The sequence below is a fragment of the Nicotiana tabacum genome, chromosome 13 (assembly GCF_000715075.1).
Source record: "Nicotiana tabacum cultivar K326 chromosome 13, ASM71507v2, whole genome shotgun sequence".
NCBI classification, from domain to species: Eukaryota; Viridiplantae; Streptophyta; class Magnoliopsida; order Solanales; family Solanaceae; genus Nicotiana; species Nicotiana tabacum.
In genome coordinates this window covers 62,132,073-62,142,663 of record NC_134092.1, presented here as the reverse complement: position 1 = coordinate 62,142,663, position 10,591 = coordinate 62,132,073, and positions in this window count along the sequence as shown.

Sequence of the window (10,591 nt, the reverse complement as noted above, 5' to 3'; positions counted from 1 at the left end):
ATATCAAGACTAACATAGTCTGAAAAATAGCTAAATACAACTAAAGAGAGATAAGAGGGAGAAGAGCAGGGGCTGCGATCGCCAAGCAGCTACCTTGCTATCCCCGAAATAATTTACAACCAGAATAATCAACAATCGCTACCATGCCCAGCTACACCTAGATCTGCACACAAGGTGCAGGGAGTAACGTGAGTACGCCAACTTAGTAAATAACAACAATAAATAAAGACTGAGTAGTAGTGACGAGCAATAAAGCATATCAAGTTCATATCACAAAACTTCAGTAAAGAACAACATGTTTTAAAAATCAGTGTTTGAATCAAATCATCTCGTGTAAACCCGGTTCCAGTAAAAATCATTTAAAGATATTTTTCAATAGTTTTTCAAACAAAGACTCTATGCAAAAGTGAGCAAAAATGATGAAATTATAAACAGCCCCTCGAGCAAAATATCACTCATATACAGCCCCACAGGCAAACCTCACAGTCACTCATGCCTCTCGGGCATACCTCACAGTCACTCATGCCACTTGGGCATACCTCACAATCGCTCATGCCACTCGAGCATACCTCACAATTGCTCATGCCACTCGGGCATAACTCACAATCAATCATACCTCCCAGTCACTCAGCACTCGACACTCGCATTCAGTAGGTACCTGCACTCACTGGGGGTGTGTACAGACTTTGGAGGGGCTCCTTCAGCCCAAGCGCTATATAAAGCCAAATCATGGCATAAATCACTCAAGAAATCATCCTATATCGAACATGCTGCAGCGTGCAACCCGATCCCATAAATATCCTCACAAATCAGGCCCTCGACCTCACTCAGTCATAAACCTCTCAAGCCACTCGTGCATTTCAGTAAAAATAGGGCGTTCAACCCAAAACAACATTTATATGCATCCAAATAGAGTAATAAAACTGAGTTATGCAGTAAACAAGTATAACCATGACTGAGTATAGATTTTCAATCGAAAATAGTGAGAGGATAGTAAGAAAAGGCCTCTAAGGGTCCAAACAGCACTGGCACAAGGCCCAAAACATGGCATTCAGCCCAATTTACAAAAACTCTTTCTAAAACATATATGTATCATATAGTTTCAACAAAATATGCAACTTTACAATTGCTACGGGACGGACCAAGTCACAAATCCCCAACGGTGCACGCCCACACGCCCATCACCTAGTATGTGTGTCACCTCAAAATAGTAGAATGATACGAAATCCGGGGTTTCATACCCTCAGGACTAGATTTATAATCGTTACTTACCTCAAACCGGTCAAATCTCTACCGCACAATGCTCTTACCTCTTGACTCGGCTTCCAAATGCTCCGAATCTATTCACAATCAGTACAATACCATCAATATATGCTAATGGAATAAATTTCACAAGAAAAACTACAAATTAGCCCAAAACCCGAAATTGGCTCAACCCAGCCCCCAAGCCCACGTCTCAAAATCCGACAAAATTTACAAAACTAGGAAGCTCATCCACTCGCGAGTCCATACATACAAAATTTTTCAAAATTCGACATCGTTTGGTCCCTCAAATCCTTAAATTAAACTCTCCAAAATCCCAAGCCCTAACCCCTCATTTTCACTAATTACATGATTAAACAACGAGAAATTACCATACATACGAGTATTAAGGCTCAAGAAACTTACCTCACTGATAGCCCTTGAATCACCCTTCAAAAATCACTCCAAAAGCTCCAAAAACCGACTTGAAAATGGTGGAAATGAACCAAATTCGCGAAGGGTTCTATTTATGGTTTCTGCCCAGAATTTTTGCGCCTGCGGACAATGTCTCGCTTCTGCGCCACCACACCTGCGGTCGAAACAACCAAACCTGCGCAAGTCACTTAAACACCCAGACTCCGCACCTGCGCTCCATTTCCGCATCTGCGACCACGCAAGTGCGGAGCGAATGTTCTTCCACCACTGCTTCAACTTGTGTGGCACTCCTATCACCATGTTAATATCAAGGATGTTTTGGTTGATTTCCATTTTCTGAGGTGGGTAAGAGAAAGGTGTTTCGTAAGTGATTGCTTCGGATCTTTAAGTGTCTTGTCAAGTTTGTTTGTCTTTCCACATAAGTCATATCATTGGGTGCATGGCCCGTTGACATTAGAGTGGTTTTCCTAATTGTGTGTCGATACCAAGGACCGACTCACCTAAAATTTATGAAATATGACCTATTCTTAGTAGAGTAGAGTGTTTCCTACTTTTGAGTTGGACTGAAGGCTGCGAGAAGTTATGTTAGTTGACCTGACAAAGCCATTCTCTAAAACTAGAGAGTTTTGAAAAGAAGGTTTGGAGGGGTGTAAAAGACAACCCTCACGTGCCATCGTGTGTGATACTGTACAGCTGAGACTCGATAGGAAGAAATGTAATGACAGTGTATATAAAGCAATAATAGATAAGAGTGTGGCAACAATAAGTATGATAATAATCATAAAGAGAAAATAAAGCAGGTAAGCACGTAATTGTAATTTTATCTACAGTTAAAGCAATGTACAAATAAATCTAAATGCCAAATTTAGTCTAAGTCTACTAAGGTCAGAACCTAAGTGTGAAATCTCTCTGTTGTTGATGAAAGAGAGTCGCCACCTAATATTTAAGTGTATACTAGGGTACCTATTTAATTACTAAAGTCATGTTCTTTATTAGTTTACTACCTGGTGAGATTTTGGGTAAGGGTTCTTGTTCTTCTAAGGGAAAAGTGTTAGGCTCCCCTTAAAATCTACCTGAGGTAGCTCCATAGGACTTAGACTAGATTTAAAATTAATTATTTGTACTATACCTTAACTAGTGTTCTAAAGCTTACTATATATTAGGGCATAACTCCTATGAGGGAAGAGTGTAGTTTTAAAGAGGATGGATTTAAAGGAGAGTCTTAGAAAAAAAATGATGTTAGCGCATATTAGCATGAAAAGGGCTTAAAGGTATATATGATGTTTGTATGAAAACATGTAAAAAAGAAGAGCTAATCTAGAAAATATTTTGTCTTTTAAGAAGCATGGAGGTTTATATTACTTTAGCAAAATACTACGAAAGTGAGCCTAAGATATACCTTGGCTTTTAAATATTTGAAGGGGGCCGTTTGAAAATCTTTACTTGGGGCGGCACTACCTTATTTTCGAAATGAATTGATTTCCCTTTAGAAGGTCAAGCTTGCATTTTAAACCTGAATTTCCCTTATTGAAAGAGGATTTGTTGTCTCTTACTAAGCTTTGGGCTTCAAAATCTTTAAGAAAAGTTAGCGAAAACATATCAATTTAATGATACAAACAACTTATAATTAGAGAACGGGGATTAATTACTAACTAATGCTCTTTTTTTTAATCCTGGATTCTTTAAGTCTTGCCTAAGTCATTCACATGATTTAAGTCATAAAGTAAGGCATCCAATCTAATAAAATAATTGTTTCATACATATGCAAAACAACGAGAGTGCAACAAAATAACAAGGCAATGCATCTAAGTTAGGAACGCAGTAACAATAAAGTAGTAAAGGAGAGGATTGGACTCTGGATTTTGGGCCTCAAAGAGACAGGCCCAGCAGTAGCAATAACGGGCAACGACGGACTTTGAATTTCCAGAAAAACACATCAATGCTAGACTTGGGCATGAGTTCCATGAGAACTTGGCAGGCCCAGGCAATTGTACATGTTCAAAGAAAAGAGAAAGTCATTAGAGAATAATACTCAATACACGTTCATACATGATCAAGAAAAACTTGCAAGCAAAAATAAAGAAGAAAGTCACCAACATCATCCAAACATTAGGAAGGTCACACTAATGTAGTGGCTATGTATAGCAAATTATCTACATTGAAGATCTTTCGTTGTTATTAAATACTAAACCCAAAGAGAATAACGAGTGTAAAAGAATTAAGGGCTACGGAGAGAGTCCCTCTCAAGGTCAAGGCCCTCTTTGAACCCCCCGACACTTCAAAGTTTCCAAGGGTCTCAAAGCCTAGGGCAATGCTTGTGCCGGGGAGAGTAGCCCAACCAAAAGTTAAACTCTACTCCCAAATACTCTTAACCACCAACGACTCATTTTTTCCTATAGGTTTAAGTGCCAATGAGGCACTTTCAATGTGAATCAGTCGCCAAAACACCACTACAGGAGTATGCCCTTCTTAACAGAATAACATAAGGAACATAAAAGGAAACAGCTTTATCTATATAACTATATCTCCAACATTAAGTGAACATATTGAACAGTTCTAAAGGTCAAGGCTTCGAACACATATATAGGCAGTGGTATTATCATACTACAGTTAGAAAACCAAACACTTGAGATTAAGCATCTTAAGGATAAAATAGCTGCATGATTTAAATCTATGAAATGTATGAGTAAGGATACATTCCATTCATAACCCAAGTCTTAATTTCTAGCATGTATATAGGCTATCAGTCCTTATTGACAACCTCTGAGGGTATTAACAGAGAAACAAGTTAACCACTTTAATTGAGTTCCCTAAAAAATGATGACAGAGATACCATTACCAATCATTACTTCTAAAGGATATTAACAAGATTATGGACTAATAATTGCAATTAGAGCTTCAAAGATGTTAGCAAAGGTCACAGACTCATGACCTCAGTCAGAACTTCTAAGAATGTCAACAGGTTTGCCAATCAAATTATCAACAGAGATACAAACTGCTAAGCTGGTCAGGACGTCCAAAGGTATTGACATGGTCACAAGTTAACATTCCAGATTAAGGTCTCTAAAAGAGCATAAAGAAGCTTAAGCTACCATTTTTGTTTATTTCTAAAGCTCAGCACATAACCACTTTTTCCTAAGACATTTAACTTTATTTTGACAAAGCATGATGTTAAACTCTATCAGTAACAGTAGGAAGTTCATTTGGAATTCATAAGTTAGGTCTGCCTAGTTCATGCAGGCTTAATGAAGCTCTAAGAACAACAAGGACATGCACATGGTTATGGAAAGCAAAAAAATAAGTACTGAAGGATCAAATGAGTGTATGATCACCTATACAGTGAACATGAAGTCATATTATCACAAAAATTAAAATACCATCATCATTAAGCTAACAGTGTCAACACATAGTCTTCAGAAAAGGGGTAGGGATGCTATTACTTTGGAAAATTTGTCAAGCAGGTTAAGGGTAGGATTTTAGACATAATGGAGCTTAGTTTTAACAACTTAGAAAACTAAGACTTGAATGAGGCCTCAAAACTTAGGTCAGACATGTGATGAATTTCTGAATGCATACAGAGATAGTACAGGAACCTAGTCTGCTTAAATCATACTCATATAGTGTGATCAAATAACTACAAGCTCATCAGAGAGTCAATGACCTCTGAAGGGTTTGCAAGAATCAAAGGAAAATACATGCTAATGGAGAGGATAAGTTCAAGTATCATAAACCAGCATTCCCAGGCCAAGACAACAACCTCACAGACTCATATTTGTTTAAGTCTAAGTATCATATAGACAACTACATATACAAATGATACTTAAGGCAGAATGACAATGCTTAAAAGAATATCAAGGAAGCCTGAAGATAGCAGATATCGGGATAGCTTAGAATTATTAGACTTTTCTTAAGGTTTAATAACAGAGATAGGCCACCAAATACTAATTAGGAATATCATAGTACTATCACTCCAATACATTCAATAATTATATATTGTTAACAAAACATATAAACAGTCAAGACATTGATGCATCGCTAACAATCATCCGATAATAGAACGAATCATATTTAATCAGACAAACAAAACAAAGAGAGAAGATTGATATTTTACTGACCTTTTCTAGGGCAACAAACCAAATAGGAGTTAAATTTAATTGCGTAAGACCCAAAACTTTAGGCTTGAGCGGTGAAACAACTTGGAAAAGAAAAGAAAACTACAAATCAATAAAGAGCCTAAACTTTTATGAAATCTTAGTGTTTCTTTTCTGTTCATGTTAGATCTTTTAGGTGACAACATTGAAGGCTCTATTTATAGTGAATTCAATGCCTTAGGGTTTCAAAGGATTCAAAACGATAGTGGAAAGTGACGAATCTCAGATGATGCAAGCAAGCTAATGAAAATTGAAGAAATTAGGGGAGAAATTGTGAGAAGATTTACCTAAGTGGGGAAGGCAGACCGTTGTAGGCAAACCTATCAGACAAAGCTCAGAAACCCAGAGCTCACTGCATTTGACCTCTGGGTACAGAATTCCCATGATGAAGCTCTGAAGGGGCTTCATGCATGATCCAATTTGATGGAGCATAGGCCGGATTGAGTGATTTGAAGTTTCACTCTTTAACTAGGGTTTTAGGTTTGGGATTTTGAATTGTAACGATGGAATTGGAAATGTTCATGCGCGATTCGGGGTGTAGAAGGGAAAAATAATTAGGGTATGGGGTAACTGGGTTGGTCTCATGGGTTAAAACGGGGAGATGGGATCTGGGTTGTTGGATCATTTGATCAACGGCCCTGATAAATCAGGACTTAAGACTTTTTTAAAAATGTTTTATAAGAAAATACAGGAACCGTTGGATCCGTGTGATCCAACGATTGTGTTAATATCCGTTGGGAGGTTGAGAGTAAAAGGAAAATGGAAATAAGTGTGGATCGTCGATGATTTGGATCGACGGCCCGGATCGTTTGTGTTTGTTTTGTGAGTGGGATAAGAGGGTGTCGTGGCGTGATTTGATTGGAGGGGTTGTTCGGACTAGGTCAATTCCGGATTGAGCTTAGGTGTTAGGCTAGAAATGATTTAAAAGATAGCCACTTGGTCTTTAATGGAGAATTGCAATTATAGCCTTTAGCCTCTTTTGTTCCCTTTTATAATTAACTTAAATAAGCTTAATAATTTTAAATAAAATGCAGTAAGATTATAATTATTGTATACATTACTAACTATTTTAATTAATTGTTTACAAATACTTCATTTTTAAAATTATAGCATTAATTCAAATTATTAACATAGTAGTCTAATTAACTAGAAGTTAAGGAGTAATTCGTTAAATTAATTATAAGGCCTACGTGATGTATATAAAAGTTATTTTAATAATATTAAAATAGTAAGTATATTTGTAATTACATAATACTAATATTAAGTGATTAATTTCAAAACTAATACTTAATTAATTTGTAGAAATAATAATTTATTAATAGAAAATACTTTCAAAATATTTATTGTAAATCATTAAGTATAAGTAAATTAATTTTAAAAGGGGAGGGTCAAAACTGGCCGTCAACAACGAGGTACCTCATGCTGATCCCAACGGAGTCCTAGTTGGTGATCCGGTCGATGCTAACTCACAGGTGGCCATCGACGTCAACCTGCCAACTGATCTCGAAAACAACGTCCGCGAGGGACCCCGTCCAACATCTCGAGAAGTGCTTGAAGGCGAAGGCGATGCGGTAATCCTACGGTTAATCTTTGAAATTTTGCAGGCTCAACAAGCGGCGATAGCGTAGCTGCTGAATCAAAGCCACGCCCCTAACAGAGTTGAGTCCGAACAATCCCGGAAAAATATCCAAAGAAATGAGCAGATCAGCGAGAGACCGGGTGAAGCTGAGCCCGAAGTCAATTCTGAAATAATGAGAATGCTCGAAGCATTAACGAAGCGGGTGGAGTCAGGTGAAAAGAAAATTGAGGCACAATGACAAAAAGGTGGAAACATACAATTCTAGGGTCGATCAAATCTCGGGAGCACCCCCGATATTGAAAGGGCCGGATTCCAAGAAGTTATCCAGAAGCCTTTCGCTCCGAGCGTGGAACCGAAGCTGATCCCAAAGAGGTTTTGTATGCCCCGATATCCTTAAAATACAATGGAACCACGTCGCCGAATGAGCATGTGACCTCCTATACATGCGCAATCAAAAGGAACGACTTGGAAGATGATGAGATCGAGTCAGTGTCACTGAAGAAGTTTGGGGATACTTTGTCCAAAGGAGCGATGATATGGTATTACAACTTACCACCAAATTCCATTGACTCGTTTGCTATGCTTGCAGATGCTTTCGTGAAGGCCCATGCTGGGGCCATCAAGGTCGAGAACGGAAATTCGAACTTTTTCAAGGTTAAACAAAGAGACAACGAGATGCTCAGGGAGTTAATGTCGAGGTTCCATATGGAACAGATGGACCTATCTCTGGTCGCAGATGATTGGGCCGTTCAAGCATTCACTCATGGGCTTAACACCCGAAGATCTTTGGCTTCACAACAGCTGAAACAAAATTTGGTAGAGTACCCGGCGGTGACTTGGGCCGACATCCATAACAGGTACCAATCAACTTTAGGGTCAAGGACGACCAACTTGGAGCCCCCCGGGTCTATTTATCCCATCAGGGCCAACGACAGGTCTAAGAGAGTCGTCGATCATGAGTCAAGGCCGGTCCGGGACCAGTACCAATCATACAGCGCGGACCGAAGGGGAAATGGGTCCGAGCATCACCTCACAAGGAACGAAAAGAGAGTTGATCGAGGGTCTAGTAGCCGAGGTCTGATGAGCAAAAATGTTTTTGACAGGCCGCTCGGGGGTAAGGAAGCACCGAGATTATCGGAGTATAACTTCAATATTGATGCGGCCAGCATCGTATCAGCCATTGGACGCATCAAGGAAACCAAGTGGACTCGACCATTGCAGTTCGACCCTACCCAAAGAGATCCTAACTTGATGTGTAAATATCATGGAACTCATGGCCACAAGACCGACGATTACCGGCAATTGAGAGAAGAAGTTGCCCGATTGTTCAATAACGAGCACCTCCGAGAATTTCTGGGTGACCGAGCCAAAAACCACTTCAGGAACAGGGACACCAACAAATAGGGCGAGCAAGAGGAGCCTCAGGATGTCATAAACATGATCATCGGAGGGGTCGATATCCCCCAAGGGTCACTGATAAAACGCACTAAAGTATCTATCACAAGGGAAAAGTGTACCCGAGATTATGTCCCGGAACAAACCATTTTGTTCAGCGATGAGGATGCTGAGGGCATCATGAAACCTCACAATGATACGCCAGTAATATCCGTACTTATCAATAAATCGCGAGTTAAACATGTGTTGATTGATCTACGTAGCTCGGCCAGCATCATTAGATCAAGGGTCGTAGAGTAATTCGGGTTACACGACCAAATAGTGCCTGTAGTCCGGGTGTTGAACGAGTTTAACATGGCATGCGAAACTACTAAAGGGGAGATAACCCTGCCAGTGAACCTGTGACGGTCCAAGAAACAAAGTTTTATGTGATCGAAGGGGACATGAGGTACAATGCCCTATTCGGAAGGTCGTGGGTTCACAACATGAGGGCGGTACCCTAGACCTTGCACCAGACATTAAAGTTCCCTATGTCGGGAGGAGTCAAGACGGTCTATGAAGAGCAGCCGGCCGCAAAGGAAATGTTCGTAGTCGACGAGGTAATCCTGATGCCAGTGATTTCGACATCAAAAAATACAGAGCCAACCAAAAAGAAAGAAATTAAATAGCAATCACCGATGCCGGTCTCGGCTAAACCGGACGAACAAGGAGTAGATGAGGAGGATGATTAAGGAGTCCCGAGATCATTAATAGCTTCTGATGATACTGATGCCACCAAATCAACGGTCGAAGAGTTGGATCAAGTCATATTAATTGAACACCTAGCGAATCGAAAGGTATACCTAGGCATGGGGTTAACCCCTGAGCTCAGGAAAAAACTCATTGATTTTCTTAAAGCTAACATAGATTGTTTCACTTGGTCCCATCTTGACATGACAGGGATATCACCAGAGGTAACCACTCATAAGCTGAGTTTGGACCCGAAGTTCCATCCGGTTAAGCAGAAAAGGAGACCGCAGTCCGAGGTCAAGCATGCATTCATCAAGGATGAGGTATCTAAACTCCTTAAAATAGGATCCATTTGGGAGCTTAAGTACACGGGATGGTTAGCTAACATAGTAGTAGTGCCTAAAAAAGTGAATAAACTTAGAATGTATGTAGATTACAAAGATATAAATAAGGCATGCCCCAAGGATTCTTTCACTTTGCCTAACATCGATTGGATGATCGACGCGATGGCCAAGCATGAGATACTCAGTTTTATGGATTCCTATTCCAGGTACAACCAAATTCTGATGGACCCGGGCGATCAAGAAAAGACTTCTTTTATCACTAAATTCGGCACCTATAGTTATAATGTAATGTCGTTCGGATTAAAGAATGTTGGTGCTACCTATCAACGCCTAATAAATTGGATGTTCGAAGAACATATAAGGAAATCAATGGAAGTTTATATTGACGACATGTTAGTCAACTCCCTGCGAGCAGAGGACCATTTGAAACATTTGCAGGAGACATTCGACATGTTGAAGTAATACAATATGAAGCTGAACCCGGAGAAGTGCGCATTCGGGGTCGTATCGGGACAATATCAGACCCAAACCATCGGGAAAAGTTTTTGGGCAAAGACATAGAGGACATCACCATGGTGGACAATATCAAGGCCGCTCAAAGGTTAACTCTCACGACCCAAACCGATGGGCCCATTGATCACCTGGTGCTTTACCCAACCGAGTACCATCGTAACGTATCTTTCTTATCATACCATCATAGGTAAATGGTCCATAAG